This window comes from Cavia porcellus, unplaced genomic scaffold (assembly GCF_034190915.1).
Source record: "Cavia porcellus strain 051 isolate PalLab524CR breed Dunkin Hartley unplaced genomic scaffold, mCavPor4.1 scaffold_2, whole genome shotgun sequence".
Lineage (NCBI taxonomy): Eukaryota > Metazoa > Chordata > Mammalia > Rodentia > Caviidae > Cavia > Cavia porcellus.
The window spans coordinates 113,822,998-113,842,228 of NW_026947485.1; the positions used below are offsets into that span (position 1 = coordinate 113,822,998).

General features: G+C 39.0%; 1 pseudogene; it reads right to left on the bottom strand.

The window, feature by feature from the left end:
- Nucleotides 1–17,801: 17,801 nt before the first annotated feature.
- Nucleotides 17,802–18,761, bottom strand: LOC100731349 (olfactory receptor 2T4-like; annotated as a pseudogene).
- Nucleotides 18,762–19,231: the final 470 nt, after the last annotated feature.

The window sequence follows — 19,231 nt, forward strand, 5'->3', positions numbered from 1 at the left end:
GCTACCATTTTACTCCAGAAAGAATGGCTACAATTAAGAAATCAAACAATAACCAATATTGGAAGAGCTGCTAGCAAAAAGGGACCCTTTCTACTGTTGTTGGGAGTACAGACTGGTAAAACCCCTGTTGAAATCATTGTGGAGGTTTCTCAAAAAATAGTCTTGGTGATCCTATTCAATTTGAGTATTCCCCTTCTGGGTAGTTTCCTAGAAGAACTGAAAACATCATGCCACAGTGATATACGTGCACCCATGTTTATAGCTGCACATTTTGTGACAGCTAAATCTTGGAGACAACCCAAACATCCATCAACCACAGAATGAATAAAAAAGCTTTGTTTTTATACAATGAAATATTACTCAGCTATAAAGAAGGATAAACTTGAGGGTTTTATAGGTAAATGGATGCAACTTGGAACCATACTCATGAGGGAAATAAATTAAACTCCCCTGTATATTGTCTCCCTAGTTAAAAAACAATACTGAAAGAGTGATAAGATACAAAATGTACAATATATATCTCAAAAATGACAGAGACAAAAAGTGCTTAGTGGAAATAACAACTAGGAAGGGGAAAGGAGAAAATTAAAAAGATCAAATGTATCTAGGTATATATATATATATATATATATATATATATATATATATATGTGTGTGTGTGTGTGTGTGTGTGTGTGTGTGTGTGTGTGTGTGTATGTGTGTATATATATATATAATGATAAACATTCAACTAATCTGTTAATTGAAAAGAACAGTTTGTTCTTAGATTATTTCATTTTTTGACAATTTTATGCCTAAATCTTGTAATCTGAACTACTTCTAAGATAACAATATATAACATGTTAAGTAATGTTAATATCCAACTATTTTTTTGTCTTTTTCTTTTTTATTGGTACCAGGGATCGAACTCACAACCGCACACTTGCAAGGCAGGCACTTATGCTGCTGAGTTAAATCCCCAGCCTCTGTATCCAAGTATTTTTTGAGATTATATCATTTCGATCCTTTTCTGTTTTTCAAATAAAAAATTTAAAAATAGAGACTTGCTTAGCTACATTACTACAAAAATTCCTTACACTTCAATATTTTCATTATTTGTTTAAATATTTCTGATACATATACACAGACACATAATTGTAAAGTAATGAAGTAGTGAAAAGAGAAACAGTACTAGATTAACAGAAAAAATATTCCTAGTTATTACTATCAATAATAATAAGAACAAGAACATAGTTATTCTGAAGTGTCATTCAGTTTAATAAAAAATAACATATCAAAGGCGATTAAAACATAGAAAATGCCACTATGGAAATAGTTTTGAGCTCATTGTAAAAAAATTATTATAAATAAATCTGAAATATTTCTTAGAATGGTTTAATGAAACAGACTCTGAAATATTTGAAAATGTACAAAATTTTATACATGTAACACTAAAGTTGCTTATTATATAATACGAAAATGGATGTTTCTCTACACCTGTGTAAATTAATATTGTGCAGAGACTGAAGATTTTAAATAAATACCTAAGACTACCTAAGTCATTTACAAGTAATCTCTAAAGCTAGACAACATTGCATATATAAATTGCACAAAAATTTCAAAATATTCCTCTCCCCCCAATAAACAGGTAACAAGTTCATCCCTATCCTCTTTGTGTTAGCACAGCAAAATGCCAAAGACTGGGGAATTCATTATCTGAAGAGGTTCATTTCTAATGGTGGTGGCTGGGAGTCCAGGCCAAGTGCCCAGAAGCTTGGAGTCCCATGCCAGCTAGGTCTCTGCTTTCCTGGTGGTAGCCCGTGTGCTCTCCGGAGAACTGGAATTTCCCATCCTCTGAGGGCAGAAATTACAAAAGAGTCCCTTTCATCCTGGAGCCCCTTTAAGGAGGTGTGCTCATTCCATGGCTGAGGGTCACCTCCCTGTGCCTTAATAACCAAGCACCCAAAGGTCACATCTGTTGATGTTACTGCATTAGAGCTGTTTCAGCAGGAAACTGAAATAGGGCACCAATACTTAAACTCCTGGAAATAGTCATCCAGCTGGATGCAAGGCAAGTGAGTAGAAAACTAAAGTATGGTTTAAGAGGAGCCCGTGCAGCTTCATGAGTAAATACTCGAGTTCTAGTTGTCTATTGCGGCACACCAATCCCACCAAACACTCTTGGGTGCCTGAAGTAGTATGGAAATCTTTTTACCTCTCATTTTCCCTGCCCAGTACTGGGGATCAAAGCTGAAACTTTATCCAGGATCGCAATAGTCTTGCAAGTCACTAAGTCCCTGGGCTGGAGCTGAGGTGAGCCCCTTCCGCAGTGGTGACTTTTGAGAAGTGTAAATGTAGAGGGTGCTCCTTCAGAGGACTGAGCACAGAGCTGACTGAGTATCTGTATTTTCACAGATCCCTAAACGGGTGGGTTCTCATGGAGCTGGAAGCTATATTCCCTCTTTTTCTGTCTCTCCAGTCAGTTCATGTGTTACTTTGTTTCTCCTCACATAATCAACACTTCAGGGAAGGAATCTTGTAATAATGGTATGGTTCAAATATTCAAAAACAAGTGTGCCCCCAAAATGGTATATTTATGAACTGGCTTTGTAAACCAGCACATTGTTTCTGCCATGTTCTATTGGTCCAGTTAATTTCCCTAAAGTAAGTCTATCTATCTATGTATCATTCATCTATCATCTAGCTATCATCTCCATATATATATATATTCCTCTAGTCTCTGGCTGTCATCTGTGTATCAATCTACAAGCCATTTTTATGAATCTTTCTTAGTGAAAACATCATAAAACACAAAGAACTCTGTGGAATAATACTTGTATCTTGAACCCAAGTCATAATATGTAACAATATAATGCTTGAGAAATGAGAAATTACATATTAAAAGGTAAAAATATTATTATGGGCTTCAAGAAAACATCAATCATCGCATCAGGAAAAACAAACTTAAATTCCACTTGTACAAAAGCTGTGTGTGAAATGCGTGCACACACTTGTAGCCTGAAGAGTTGTGTTGACTGGTGTAAGAGTGTCAGGAAGCATAGGGGTCTTTTTCCTGTGCACAGACTTTGCAGTATTAGTGTAGTATTACTGCCGTGCATGAGGTTTACAGTCATCTTGCCAAGTAAGTACTATATGTAACACAGCATGCTCCTTTTTATAATCTCCTTCCTTCTCATCCACCTACCTCTCTTCATCTCTAAATCCCACTTTCCCATTTTCATTCTTGTAATTATTACTCTTAGCTCATATGTAATATTTAATGGTCACATTCACTGTGGGTGTTTGTGCCTGTGCAGAGCACATCTTGTTCTTCCTATTGCCCCACAGTATTTGAAAAAAAAAAAAAACAGTAAGACAACTGTTAGCAGAGTCAGAAAAGGAAGAGAATCAGGGGCCACAAACAACCAAGCTTTCCAAAGCAGAAGACCTTGACCAACGCCCCAGAGTCCCACGTGCTGAAAGCAAGTTCATGGCAGCCGGCCTGATACCACCTGATCTGCCAGTGTAAAAGAAATTGGTGAGTTCTCACAGAGCTATCCTAACAGGTAAGGAAGGCAAAGCACTGGAAAGTGTTTAATTAGGAAACAGAACTGCAACTGCCTGCCTTGTCCTACGCTTATGGAGTTATAGAGTCTGGAAACGTAAAACATTAAAAAGGGGAGTAAAAATGGAGCATTTCATGTATGCACATACCAGCTGATACAAGCAAAAATAGGAAGTCTATATTATTTATCAATAAATTAAATTAATTTCTTGTTAATATTAAATACTAATACTGAGTTATATTTTCAAATTTGAAATTGACTTCTATGAAACCCTAGGAAAAAATGAATGACAGCAGAGTTCTCTAATTAAAGACAAGGGACTGAATGCCTTGGAGGATTCACAGAGTTAAACCACAGATGACTCAGTAAAATTGTGCAGTGAAGATTTACCCTGGAAATTTAAATGCTGTCAGCTGCCCTGGGGGGAAGTGTCTTGTTGAAGATCTACAGAAAGTAAGACAGAGGGAGACACGGCATTTTGAAATACTTAAGATATTTGCCTCTGAATTCAGCCAGAAGTGATGGAACCACATTTTATTAACAAGCTATTTATTAGGAATTCTTCTATTCCCTAAATAGTGACATGATTTTTCATGTTAATTTGTGTTCCATCCCTTTATAGCTTGGGTGAAAATAGAACGATGTTCTTATTGTATTTCTTGAAGCTCTAGGACTAAATGAACAATGTGTGTGAAGCTCTAGAGATGTGTGCTGCATTAGTAAGAGGGATGCACGATGTGTCTGTTAAGGAGCCATCCGAAGCTGCTCCCCTGGACCTGCTCTATCTCTTCATGCTGTTATCTTGTGGGAGCTGATGACTTCCCCTGTGTATAAAATGTTCTCATTTAACAGCACATAAGGACTGTGCACCTAGCTTAACAATGAATAAAAAATAATTCAGAAAGAAAAACAGAATGCATCTAGAAATAGTGGCTGCTAAGTAACACCGGAGTATGTTGCAAGTTTCACAAAAGAAAAGGCGACCAGTTTGTGTTTAGAGATTAATTTCAAGAAATTATCACTGTACCTGTAAATGGCTGAGGGAGTTTAAGGATTACCTTACTCTAAGACAACCCTGTGAGGGGTGAAAAATTTTAAAAGTTTCAGGGGTATCATCACACTGGACTGGGAACAGAGTGTTGGCAATAGAGTCAGAGTGCAAGCTCAAGTTTGCAGCTCTGAAGGTTTGACATTTGCTGTTCACCTGGAGCAGTAAAGATACAGGCCGTAAGTCTCTGGTGAGTGCAGTGGGTGCACCATTTGCTATTCTGCAGAATAAAGAGAGAGAGAGAGAGAGAGAGAGAGAGAGAGAGAGAGAGAGAGAGAGAGAGAGAGAGAGAGAGAGAGGGAGAGAGAGTGTGTATGTGTGTGTGTGTGTGTATGTGTGTGTGTGTGTATTTGTGCGCCAACTATGTGTGAAAAAAATTGAAGGAAAGGTGATTTCACGGTAAGAATACAGAAAAGCAATGTTGTTTCCGATAAGGGAAACATCTGAGACACTTAAGCTGGTGCATGCGTTTCATGGAGCTGGTTCTTCCTGACCAATAGGGCCTGGTGGCACAGTGCAGCATTCCCAGCCTGTGGAAGGTCAGGCAACAGAACTTGAAATGTGAGGACAGTTTGGAGTCTGCATTGAAATCTGAGAGACACAGACAGAACCAGATATAGCCGCTGAGTGAGACAGGAAGATAAGAGAATAGAGATTGGAGATAGAGTAAAAATGAGAATCTGTAACATCTGTAAGAACTTCACAATGTTGAACTGGAAAACAGTAAATGATTTAAAATATATACACAGTAAAGCAGTTTTTCCTCAGATATACCTTTGAGTGTCTCTGAAAGGCATAACAACCTCTCCCATGGACATGTGTTGCACGTTGTTTCTACACATGCATTTGGTGAATGTGACAGTGTCAGCATGATTTGATTTGCATGCCATTTTCATCTGTAACTCCGAGCCTGCTTGTTTGTTTACTTTTTGGAGGTGGGAACTTCCGTTTTCAGTAGATGTCACACACCTAGGCAATTGCTTATACTCAGTGAACACTGCTAACCTCTGCTGGTCTTCTTGCCTCAGTTTCCTCTCCTGTACTCTCAGCCCCTCCACCTCTCAGCTCCAGAATTTTTTATCTGAATACACACTGTCCTTCAGCATCCCTCTGCAGGAACTGTCTTAATCAGCATCATTCCTTTCTTCTCTGCAGTATCATATGAACTTTTATTTACTAGACTGCATTTGGAATCAGCAAACTTTATTAATCACATAATAAAAGAAACTTCATAAGATTTCATGATATGGATAAACTTGTGACTTACTTAATGCACAATGTATATATCTTAGTGATGTGCATCATTTTAGGTGAAATGCCAACCACTCAGTATATCAACCGTTAAATGCCGTGTGAGTGTGTGTGTGTGTTTGTGTGTGTGTGTGTGTGTGTGTGTGTGTGTGTGTGTGTGTGCTGGTGATCTAACCTAGTGCCTTACAAATGTTTGGCAAGAACTCTACTACTAAGCTGCACTCTAGTCCTAACTGCAAGATTTTTTTTTATTGTAAGAAAACCTGACATTTTCAAGTATTGCTTACACGATGGATATGCAGAAGCCTAAACAGGATGTTCAGAAAAGCCATCTTCACAATGTGGAATATTATTCAATTTAGCCTCTTGTGATGAATACAGACACTTGAGACATTGTGGGTTTGGTTTTCACAAAAAGTGAGGCAGTATAACAAAATAAAAATTTATCCTTCTGTTGGTGGTCACTTAGAAAAAATACAAAACACAGACAAAGTGGAATCTTAGGAAGAATTGAAGGCTGAATCTTAACTCTACTGCTCTGTAGATGTTTCCTTTCCCACAGAGCACCAGCAACTCTATACTGTTTTCAGCTCAAACTGATGGAGAAGGTATTAACACTAACAAAGACCAGGAGATGGGACCAACTGTACCAGCCTGTGCTTTTTCTCAGGGAAGTCCTGTTACGAGCTACTGTGCCTTATAAAATCACTTCTGTGCACAGAGCTGAGAAGCCTTCAGAGCTGGAGTTCATTCTCACATGGGTCAGTGGAGGCACAGAAAGCAGTGGAGATCAAGCAGTGCAATGGGAAAGTAAGGAAAATTAAAGGAGGAGCTGTCCCTAAATGGTATCGAAGGCATCATAGTGCTAAGCAATTCCAATGTTTCCTTAAAGACGCTAAAAATAACAACAACAAAAAACCCCAGGAAAGTCAGACAACTGCACCTGAATTGGAAGTTTAAAAATTGAATGACCTGCAGTGTGTCTGAAAGATTTTACTGCCCAGAATGACTAGCTGTGGGTACAAAATTGATAATAAACAGATGTGTATAGGTCTATTTGGAAAAAAGATAAGCAAGAAAAAATATGAAATACAGGTCAAAGAAGCTCTTGGCCCATGGAGTTTCTCGTCCATGGTTCCATAGGTTTCTTAGCATCACTGAACTTCCAACTTAGGGGGTAGATATTTTAAAGCCAATTTAAAATTGTTAATAAAATTCTGGGTACCTTCCAGGATTCAATATATTGGGTTAAATTGCTTTGCACAAGGTGAAAAAATGGTAAACTTTTAAGAATTGAGTTGATATATGCTAATTTTCCTATAATTTTAAAATGATATGCATATTCAAAACATGCAGAGAATTTCACACAAGTGTAGCAGAACAAGTACACTTGAAATATAAAGTGCATGTTGCTTATTAAAGAGACTGTAATGGAACCAAGTTACATAATTTTCTGTTGGAAGATACATTTCATTCAATAAACATGAAAAAGTATGAGCATTTTTCAACAATGGTATTTCAAGATTTTTCTGTGGAACATATAATGATAAAATTATATAAATGGCATACATCTTTTATATATCTACATATATAGATATATCTATATGTATAAAATATATATATAGATGTTGATATGATAGAAATTAAGAAATAAAATAAACATTGTAACTGAACAATACATCAGCATTATCTGTTATAGTCACATTCCTGTTTAACAGAACAAGAAATTCCTGTTCCTAACTCATAAGGCAGAACCAGTTAACCAACCACTCTCTACCCCATACTGTACTCAGACCCCAGGAACCAACATTCACCTCTAGACTTTCATAAGCTCAGCTCACTGCACATACCACATATGAGTTTATGTAGTGTTTATATTTTAATGAATGGATAATTTTACTTAAAAAATAACTTTCAGCTTCATCCACATTGTTGGAAAAAGATAATGGTAATGGACAATTCTAATATCTGAGAAGGAGGACTTTTTAATATTTGCACAATGAAGAAATAATAAATGTTTAGGAGATAGATAAGCCTACCTTGATTTGAACTTCACATTATATAAAAAATCAAAATAGCTCATGATGCTACATGAATATATACAATTATTAGTATTGAAATATATTAATATATAAAGGAAAAGTAAGTATAGCTAGCAACTTAGCATCATTTTATAAAGAATAAAAACTAAAAAAACAGACTGAAAAAATAAAAAAACATAGGTTGTACTAACACACAGAAAGGGCTGACTTGATTGGTAAGAACTATAACCACAAAAATATTTATAGAGCATTTAGATTTATTTAGAAACTCAAAATATAGTGATTTACAGTTGGTGTATTCATAGAATTTGCCGTGACTCCACAGATAAACAATTTAGATGAAAAATATTTTAAAAAGATGGCATTGAACATGGAATGAAGGGAGACAATGATTTGTCCCAGGAAGATAGACGTAGATAAAGGAAATAATAGTGGATGAAAAAATAGATGAAAAAGACACTACTTTTTATTCAAATAAATATTCTTTTTTTCTTGGTATTGAGGATAAAATATAGTACCTCGTACATTTATAAGTCCATGATCTATCTACTCTGGGCTACACCCATCTCTCCCCAAAATTCAGTAATAAATTTCTTTAGAAAGGAAATTTATGTTCTTATAAACACCCGCGGGAAGCATCCTGGCGCACACTCTGGGGCCACCATCACCCCTAGGAACACACGACGACGTTTAGACTTTCCAACAAATGCCCGAGGTGACTGGGTAATAAACAGGGAGCACGTGGACCGTCTCTCACCACTCCCGGCCTTTAAACCGTCCGTCAGGGCTCCAGTGCAGCTTCACAGTCCCTGCACGCGGTCCCCACATCAGTTTGCAAGGACTCTGGTCCTTCACCTCCACGTGCAAGGCCTGCAGTTCCAGAATGTTCATTGCCCATCTTTACCATCTCCCTCCCTCCCTGCTATTCTCTCTTTTTTTTTTTTTCTGGAGAATTCCCATCACTTACAATCTGATATTGATGGGTTCTGCTCCTAGGAAGCGCTGCCAGGCTCAGAGACATCCGGCCCAACTTGGCGCTGGAGAAGCCTCCCTTCAACACCGAAGACCGCCTTATTTCAAACCCGGAAATTGAACTCCTTGCTTCTTGCGCGTGCGCCAACATTCCCCCAATCAACTGTCAATATGTCACTCTGCCCGCCCCTTTAAACTCTACCCCTTGGCAAATTGAATAAAATCTCATGGCATCTTTGCCTGCGTAGAGGGTGGCTTGCACTACCTAGCAGCAATAAGGGTCTTTTCCCTTTTCCATATTCATTTTTCCATTGTTTGCTCTTGCTTTTCTAGCGTGCTGAGGAAAATTCTATCAATATTTCCAAACCAACCACCAGGTTTATTATCTTTTCCAGGTTCTCTTATATTTCTATTTTTTGTTCCACTCGCAGGCCCCTATCTGCATGACTTAACTGTTAGACACGATTTTATCCAATGCCCTTTTTGTAAGTTTAATCAGATTTTTTCTCCCTGCTCTCACCTCACTGAGCCGATTAACCCCAACCCATTGTGTAGGGCTGTGCTGCTTTTCCGTGCTCCTTGGTCTTCCCCCTTTCCTCTTGCCTGTGCTGCATTCTAGCTTTGGAGTCCACTCTGGAATCTGAGATCCTTGCTGCAACAGCAGGTCAGGTGATGATGTCCTCTTGGGAACGTGTCTGCATGGTGCAGCATGGTCGATGCCAGTCCACGTCTCAGTCCCCGAGTGGGCTGCGCTGTGTCTGGGACCTGAGTAGTCATGTGCCGTGGGGGGCTGTACTGGGCTTCTCTCCCCTGGGCGCAGGATTCCCACCTTCACCAGGGGCTGCACCACTGCTTCCACAGGAGAAGCCGCTCCTGCTCAGCACCCTCTGCAAACCATTCCTAGCATGGTTCCGGTTGGGAAGGAGAAGTTGTCCAGATTTAAGGACTAAAACCTTTTCCTGTAGATATTTTCCAAGCCCCGTTTCTTATTTTTAATTTTCCACATTTCTTCATTGGTGTCTCTTTGCAGAGGAAAATGATTGCTTTCCTTGCAGGGAGCTGGTGCAGGTACACATTTCATTTGTTTCCATTTCCTTCCCTCCATCTCTGGGTTCCACAAGAACTGTCTGCCTATTTCCTACTGTCTTTTATTTTGCTATATATTCATCCTTTGGGTGAATCCTCATATAAGAGAAATGATGCTATATTTAACCCAGAAAGCCTAATCTCTTTCACTTAGCATTATGGCCTGAAGATGCATCCATTTTCCTACAAATGATCTGAATCTATCCTTCTTTATGGCAGAGTAGTGCACCATGGTGTATAATACCATTTTCATTATCCATCCATCTGTTGGTGGAAAAATAGACCACTGCAAAGATTTAGCTTGTGTTACTTGTTCTGCTGTAAACATGGGTATTTATGTGATATCGTATTTTTAATTCTTTTGGGGAAATACCGAAAAGGGGAACAGCCAGGACATATGCAATTTTAATTTTCAATTTTCTTGTGTGTAACTTCAGGCTACTGAGTCAAAAGCCAATTCCAACATGATTTAACTTTCTGCTTGAATTTTACCTAATGCCAGCTAAGCTTTCTGTGCATTTGAATCTGATAAATGAATAATGCTAGTTTTTAGTTTTTCACCTCCATAATTGTATTGTTTTTGTCTTCTCTTCCACCTCTTGGACCTTGGGTATTTAGGCTTTGAATGCAATGATTGCATCAGTAACTGATAAACAATGATAGAACAGTTATGAAAAATTCTTTTTTTTTTAAATTTTGTTTAAGGAGAAAAAGAAAAAAAAAAGAAAAAGGGTACAAGTTATACAGAATTTCAGAAAAAAATAAACAGTAAGAAATCACTAGTTGATGGATTACATATTGTCATCTTAGAAATATTTGTTCAAGTTACAAAATTAAAGCTTATATAATGGACATTCAAACAGTGAGACCAAACAATTCTGTTCAATGATCCAACAAAACTCAGTAATATCATTATCTATCTTATACACTTAAATATACATGCAGTTGTATCGTTTAGAGCACTTTCTTTTCCTCTCTTTTGTACAATGACTGTTACACATTTTGGGTTTTATTGCTCCCACAGTTCTTATTACTTTTTTGGGAACAGAGTAAAACCAAATGTGACATAACAGAATAGAGTCGGTCAAATCAAAAGGGTGGACATAATAGATAATGTAAAAACAATAATACAAGGTGATCAACAATGGTTACCAAAATGCCTCCCGCTATCTCTAATAGAATTGCCTATATCATCAGTTATAATAAAATTTGAACAAAACAGTAAAGAATGAAACCAACAAAACCAAAACATTGGAGACATTACAGGTCTTCAAAAGTAGATAATAGTCAACCAGAATGGGCGTCATAATGAATCTCCCTATCTTCACAGATGTTGCCTATACTTTTAAACCTGGTTCTATCAAGCAAAACAGAATAGAGGAACATCAGTCAAAACAAGATGGTGGGAGCAATACAGGGCTTCAAATCAAGTTAATAGTAAATCAAAGTGGGTTACTATAATATATCCTTCTATTTTTAAATGTATTTTTCCCTTAATTAAAAGGATAAAAATAAAAAGTAAATAATAAAATGGAGATTGAGATAAAAAAGGGAATAACAACAAAATAGCGCAGAAAAAAACAACCATTTAAGCAAAATAGTGTTTTACCACAAGATAATCCCTACATAAAAGTAGTTACCATATTGTCTCTTTCCTTGAAATCTTTGAGTATAACTTCATATACTGTAGCATCAAATATATCAAAACAATGTAAAACCATTCAAGAGAATGACAGTATTACAGGGTATTTAGAATCAACTAACAGAAAATGAACAATGGTTTCTGTATAATCTCCTTGTCTATAAAAGTTTTTGTTTATACTATCACATATAATAAAATCCAATAAGATACAACATGCTAAGACCAATGGAGACAGAAGAGCAAAAGCTTGATGAGACTTCAAAACAAGATGATACTAAATCAGCATGACCTATTATGACGTTTTCTCCAAAATAGCTGTTCCTATCATCCAGTCTTCTCTGCCTCATTTATCTTGAGCTCTTTTTCTGTCATTAGTTGTCAGTTTATCTTCTTCATTTTGTTTTCTGCTCCATTCATTGTGGCCTCTCTGCCACTATTTCTGGATTCTTCACATTTTTCTTTTTTAATATATCCTGTAGTATTCTCTGTAGAATTGAATTGGTGGTTGCATATTCCCCTAGTTCCTCTTTATCCTGGAAGTACCTTGTTTTTCCATTGATTTCCAGGGATAGTTGTGCAGGATATATCAATCTTGGCTGGAGGTTATTATCTTTCAAAGCTTGAATGATTTCCCCCCACGTTCTTCATGATTTGATGGTTTGTGCTGAGAAGTCTGCTGTAATTCTGATGGGTGTTCCCTTGTAAGTGATCTGTTTCTTGTCTCTGACGGCTTTTAATATTCTGTTCTTATATTGGATTTCTGGTATTTTGATTATTATATGTCTAGGTGTAGCTCTGTTTGGGTTGTAGGTGGCTGGGGTCCTGAATGCTTCGTATATCTGAGTATCTTTACCTTTTGCTAAATTAGGAAAATTCTCCTGGATTATTTCTGCGAGTAGCTTTTGTAGTTCATTTGTTTGTGTCCCTACTTCTTCTTTTATGTTCTTAATTCTTAAGTTGTAGATCCTCTTATCATCTTCTAGTCTTTGTATTATTGCTGTTTGTTTCTTTGTTATTTTTAAGAAGTTTTTCATTTCATGATCCCATATTACAAATCTGGCCTCCAGTTCAGATAATCTATCCTTAGTTTCTTTCATGCTGTTATGCCAGTTTTCAATAGAGTTTTTAGTTTCCTGGTAATCTCTTTGAACCTGCCTCACGTATTCTATGCTTTCTCTATTTTCTCCATCAAACAATTCTCCCCTCTTTTTCTGTTCTTCCATTCCACCATCTGTTTTTTCTTGGGTGGTGCTTAGCATTTCTCTAACTATTCTGCTTATTTCTAGCTTCAGGTCATTAATAACTTCATTCCTGAACTCGTCTATGAGGCTCTGGAGATAGCGCTTTATGTCTATTGGTGCGGTGTCCGCTATTGCCTGTTTCTCAGGATTGGGGCACGAGGGGCCTTTCTTGTTGCTCCCTCTTCCCATATTCTTTGTTCCTTATATATGCAAGCGTATATAGGAGGCCCAGCTTCCTTCCCTGTTGGCCACAGTCTGATTGAATTCCGCTGGCTAGGTGTTCCCACCCACCGCAGTGCACCAGGGAGTTATGGACCAGGCAGTGTATGCGGGGCCCACCCCTCCAGGTCACCTTCAGGTGCTGGGACCTGGGCTGGGCTAGCCTGGGTCTCAGCCAGCAGCATCACGTAGGCTAGGCACTGCTCACCAGTCCCGCTTGAGAGGGGGATATATGACTGAAGTCACTGCAGCGTCCTGTTCCCGCAAGTCTGCCCCGTCCCAGAATGTCCTCTGTTGGAGCCTCCTAGATCGTGGAAGAGTCCCAGTTTCTCTCACTCACTGCAGGTCGATGCACGGCTCCCTGCCTGTCCTGCTCTCAACTCCGTTCACCGATTCCCGTTCTCAGAGCTTTCGCGAGTCTGTCTCCTTGCCGAGCCGATTCAGAAGCAGCCGTGGCAGCAGGAAACCCAAATCATGGTTTCCAATGGCACGGGCTCCAGCTTCCACGCTGAGGCTTTATCTGTTCCTGTTATAGCACCAGGCTTTATCTGTTCCTGTTATAGCACCAGTATTGCATTCCCAGTTGGTTTCTCTCAGCCCAGTTTGTTCTTGGGTCAGCAAGGCATATCTCCTCTCTTGCTTAGGATTCCTCACTCCACACCATTCCTGAATTCTAAGCTGGGTCTTTCAGAGAGCCTGCGTAGCTGCTGCTATCTGTCCGCCATGTTCTCCTGGAAGTCCAGTTATGAAAAATTCTAAAAATTTATTCTTTTAATTTTACTTGGAGCTTAACTTTGTTTTATTGTCTTTTTGTTTGTTTGTTTGTTTTTTTGTTTTGTTTTGTTTTGTTTTTTGTTTTGCTTTGCTTTGTTATTGTTGTTGTTTGGTTGGATTTTTTTTTGGTGCCAAGCATCTAACTCATGACTGTACACTTGCAAGGCAGGTGCTTATGCTGTTAAGCTACATCCCCAGCCACTGGAGCCTGACTTTGAATAATAGTTGATACGTGTTTAAAGATTGTCCATTGCACAATAGTTTCCTTTCATATTTCCTGTTAGAGCTACAGATTATATTGCACATAGTTTGTGTCCATCAGTTTAGAGATTTTCATTAAAACAATCAAACATTTTTACAACTGACTTTCAGTTTTGTACCATTGCTGCCATGGGGCAGAGTCTGTGATTGTAAATCTTTTACATTTATCAAGGTTATGGCACAAGGAAAGCTTATCTTATCCATGCATTCTGGTGCACACCTCTAATCCTAGCACTCAGGGTTGCAGCAGGATTTCTGTGAGTTCAAGACGAGCCTGGTGAGTTTGAAGCCCTTCTGATATACATAACACTATGTATAATATATAACATTGTATTTGCATGGAATATTCTGTCCATGCCTGAATGACAGAGAATTTCTGTACTTCTTTAAAACCATATTTATTATATTTAACTGTTTTGAGTCTTAGAGTAAGAAAAGGCCACTATGGCATGCACAGAGCCTTCTGAGGGCACTGGGCCAGCTGTGTAAGGCACAGGAACAACCCAGACACAGGGCCGGCACCAGGACCTGCACCTCACAAGCTCACCTAGGGTCTGTGGATGATTCTGGGCAGCAGTGACACACACACTAGAACAGTGACAGGACAGGTAAGGACTGACCTATTATTTAACAGAAAACACTTTAAAATTGGAGAAAAACCAGAGTGAAGGACAAGAACTATTTCAGAAGAGTGACTGCCATTAAGGATAACAGAGAATGCTGTCAGTGGGGGCCGAGGAGGAGGAGAGAAATGGGGAGCAGGAGCCCCATGGACCCTGCAGCAGCTTCTGACCTGACCTTGAACTGCACTTTAGCGCTGGTTCTCCTCAGGAATCTTTCCTGTCTCCAGAACCAAGCTTTACTAACACCTTTTTCAGAGAAGGAAGTCTAACTCATGCCTCAGTTTCTCTGAGAAGACACAAGCACCCCGGCCCATCTCTGGAAAACTTTCTCCATTTTAGCCCTTTTCCCCTCAGTCCATGTGGCAGGAGCCCAGGAGTCACCAGGGATTTTTCCACCTTTAAGAGACTTGGGGAATGTCACCATTCTTTCCCCTGAGCTTACATATTCCTGTCTGGCTCACTGTGACCCACACCATAGAGGAATCTGAACACTGTGATCCTGTGCCCTCACAGGGACAGTCATAGACAGAGCCTCACACCTGGGAGGACGCTCCTGGCCCAGCCCCCAGCAGATAATGCTGCCCTGAAGCCCTGGGTGCACTGTTGTCAAAAGTCCTTAATTTATAAGAAAACTCTGCGCAGTGTGTGAAGCTACCAATAACCTGCTGTCCTTAGGTGTTTATTCTGTGTCTGTCCTGTACCACACATTTAGCAATGATGCAGAAATATAAACATGAGACAAATTTTCTATTTGCATAGAGTAAAAATTTTATAGCAGGACACAATAAATAAATAAACGATAGGAATAAACTTTTGCAGTCACTAAGTTTTGTAAATAAGTAAAGGCTATGTTACTATCATTGAGGAGAACAGCATAGAAGAAGGATGTAGAGACCAATCACTCAGTGGCATGGATCAGATGGAGCAACAGCTCTGCTGAAGAAGCTGACAGCACCTAAGATACCAGCATGGCACATCAGCACTTAGAGACCCATAAGCTGGAGGTGGTCAGATTGTTTTCTGCAGAGTCCCCTGGCCGTGGCCATGAATTGATATTTACTCATATTCTGCAGACATCTTAATTTAAAAAAAAATCAAATCGCTATGAGACATTATCTCAACTAAGTTTCTCAGTTTCCATGCTGCTACTTAGTTCTCGTTGCCTGCCTCAGACTGCAGTGTTGCTTATAACTGGTGCTTTAATAAAAATGTTTCAGCTGTCCATCTGTATTTGTATTTGAAATGATATCATAGAATAAAATAAATGCAGATCAAAGTTAACATGGAGTTATTTGTTTAAAATTTGCTGAATTGTTATTATGTTTTGATCAAAAACGTCTTTAAGTTTCTCCTATCTGGAGCAGGGGCATGGCAGGTCACGGGGATCATGACTTGAAAGGATGCATTCTTGTCTTTTCCCTGGCTCTTGCCTTTCCCGTCCCTGCTTCCACAGCACCTCTTTTCTGCCCTGCTGATCTGCCATCCTGTGCTTGTCTTGGAGTCAGCTGAATGTGGATTGAAATCATGAACCAGATTAATCTTAGCTCTTTTGATGTGCGATGCTTGGATATTTTCTCCTGGTAAGAAAGTCGGTAAGACAGATGTTGGTACCAGAGAAGGGGGTCATTGTTGTACTGTATCTGACCATGTAGTACAGAAACCTATTGTCTGGTTCTCAGGAGGAGTTTGGAAAGATTTGGGGATACCTGCTAGCCCTAGAAAGTTGTAAGCTGAGTTTAGCAGGAGATTCTCATCAGAGCTCTGAAGACCATAATGCTGGTAGAAAAGTGCACAGTGAAGACCAGGCTCAGGAGGCTTCAGTGGAAATAAGGATTCTGTTATTAGTTGGACTCATGGCCCAATGTTTCATGCTCTGGAAGAAAATTTGTCTAAATTTCTGTCATGTCTGGAGATCTGGTTGGAGACTGAGATTAATTTGCAGTATTAAATAATAAGACAGAGAAATTGTCAAAATGGCCCAGCTTTCAGACATGTGCACTGGTTGCTTTTAGTCAGCTCTCTGGTGAAAATCATGAATAAATAGCAAAACTGAAAAGTTTGGCATCATTGATGTCTTTCTGGTTTTACAGGTGTCCAAATGTAAGAGTTGTGGGATCACAGAGGTGTCCACCCAGGAATCAGAAGAAGGTCTGGGAGGACATACAAGTGTACACATTAGAGGGTTGTGAGTAAAGCTGTGAGAGTGAAAAGAAAGTCCAGTGAGGAGCCCAGGACATTGGAGTCGGCAGGTATGAGTAAGATATGCTGAGGAAAGCCATGGACATGAGCTTGTGGCAATACATGAGACCAGGGCTACCCAAGCCCTTTAGAGCTCACATCTCACCACAACCCACCCTAGGAGCTGGACATAGAACTTCAGGATTTAATGTTTTCCAGTGGAATCTTCATTGTCTGTTATTCTTTTCCTCCCTTTTGGAATTGTAATGTTTACCATGTACATAATATGTCACCAGTATTTAACTAGTTTATTTTTTTTTTCTGAAGAAGTTCATAGCTAAGTGTTTCCTTTGAGTAACAGAGAAGACTTTATAGTTGGACTTTTCTACAGTAATAAAACTGTTAAGACTCTTTCAACTCTCAGATACTGACTAAGTGCATTGTTTATAAAGAGATTTATCTAAGTCTTTTGAATGCCTGGGGCAGGATATTATATTTTATTTGTATATAATTTCAAATTAAAATAAAACTCATGAAAATGATGGTACAATTATCTGCTTTTTTCCATCCTCTTTTTCTCTACCACTTAGTACACCCTCTCTGTTTCCTTTGTGTATTGAAAACTTAATGACCATTTCCTATAAATATTCCTTTCTGCATTTCCTGATGATATGAATATTCTCCTATAGTTAAGGAGCAGTTACTAACTTTAGAAAATACAGTATCAGCACAACACAATTGAATAAGGGTGTTAAGTGGACAAAGCGGGCAAAGATGGAAAACATTCAGAAATACTAAAATAATTCCTCAAAAAGGGACAAGTGTTGGATGAGACCTTAGGATATGAGAGTCTGAGGAAATGTCACATAAGAGCCTGAGTGTTTCATGCACAGGGAGAAGGAAAAGAACCCATGAGTACTTACAGTCCCTGTCTTACCATGTCTGGAAAGGCAGGTCTCACGCTGCACATTTTCTTGAGAGCTTCTGTGACATCCTTGTTCCTAAAACTGGAGATTAAGGGGTTCAACATGAGAGTGAGTATTGTGTAAAACACAGAGACCACCATGTCCTTCTAGGGGGTGTCATAGAAGCTGGGGAATACGTAGGTGTAGACAGCAGTACCGTAGAGAGAAGGACCATAGTCATGTGGGAAGAACAAGTGGCCAGAGCCTTCTTCTGGCCTTCTGCTGAGTTCATCCTGAGAATGGTGAGGAGAATGAAGGTATAGGAACTCGAGATGACTGTCACAGGGATGAGGAGCATGAGGACACAGCACAGGTACATGAGCATCTTGTATAGTGCAGGGACTTCACTGCAGGAACTTCACAAAATAAGTGATGGATCTTCCGGGACCCACAGAACGGGAAGGTCATGGTCACAAAAGTCAGCATGAAACTATCCACTGACCCCAGGAACCAACAACCTGTTGCCAGGAGGAAACATGCTCTGTGGTTCATCAGGATGGGGTAACGCAGGGGATGACAGATGGTTGCATAGCGGTCATAGGCCATGGCACCTAGGAAGAAAAATTCTGTACCACCTAGTGTCAAGTAGAGAAACATCTGCATCCCACACTCAGGGGCAGAGATCTTGTTCTCATCCAGAATCTGGTCCATGAGCATCTTGGACACAGTGGTAGAAATGTACATCATGTCCATGAGAGACAACTGGCTGATGAAAAAGTACATGGGGTGTGGAGGTGGGTATCAGAGTGAATCAGAAAGGTCAGGAGTACATTTCCAGACAAAGTCATCAGGAAAATCACAAAGATGACCAGACACAGCAGCGCTGGGTGTGCAGATTGATGGAAGAGTCCCACCAGGATGAAATCTACCCATCCAGTTTTGCTGGACTTCCATGTGGTGTTATCCATGGGATTTCACCTTGACTGTGAAGAAAAGTTTGGGCTTAATGTAATATGACCATCCCAAAAGACTGTTTAGTGAGCATACATACATAAGCATGATTCCACTAACCATAGGAAGTCCCAAAGGCTGGTGGGCTGTGTGGACATACATACATTACCTGTACCACTTACTTAGTAATTGACAGTGAAGTTCCACACTTCAAGATCATGAATTTCACTTGATGACACTTGGGTTTATCAACAAGTACAGAATATTTACAAAATCATTGACTCTGCTAACATAAACAGCAAATCATTGCAAAAAAGAGAACAAATTCCTTAATCCTTGAATTTTCATTGTTAAAGTATGAAACAAATTCAATTATTTTTAAGATTTAATTAGGTATTAAAATGAGCAGATGTATGTTCTATATACAATGTGTTTAAAATAAATGAAAAATAATTGCATTAAATAAACACTAAACAGTTAAATCTACTCTACT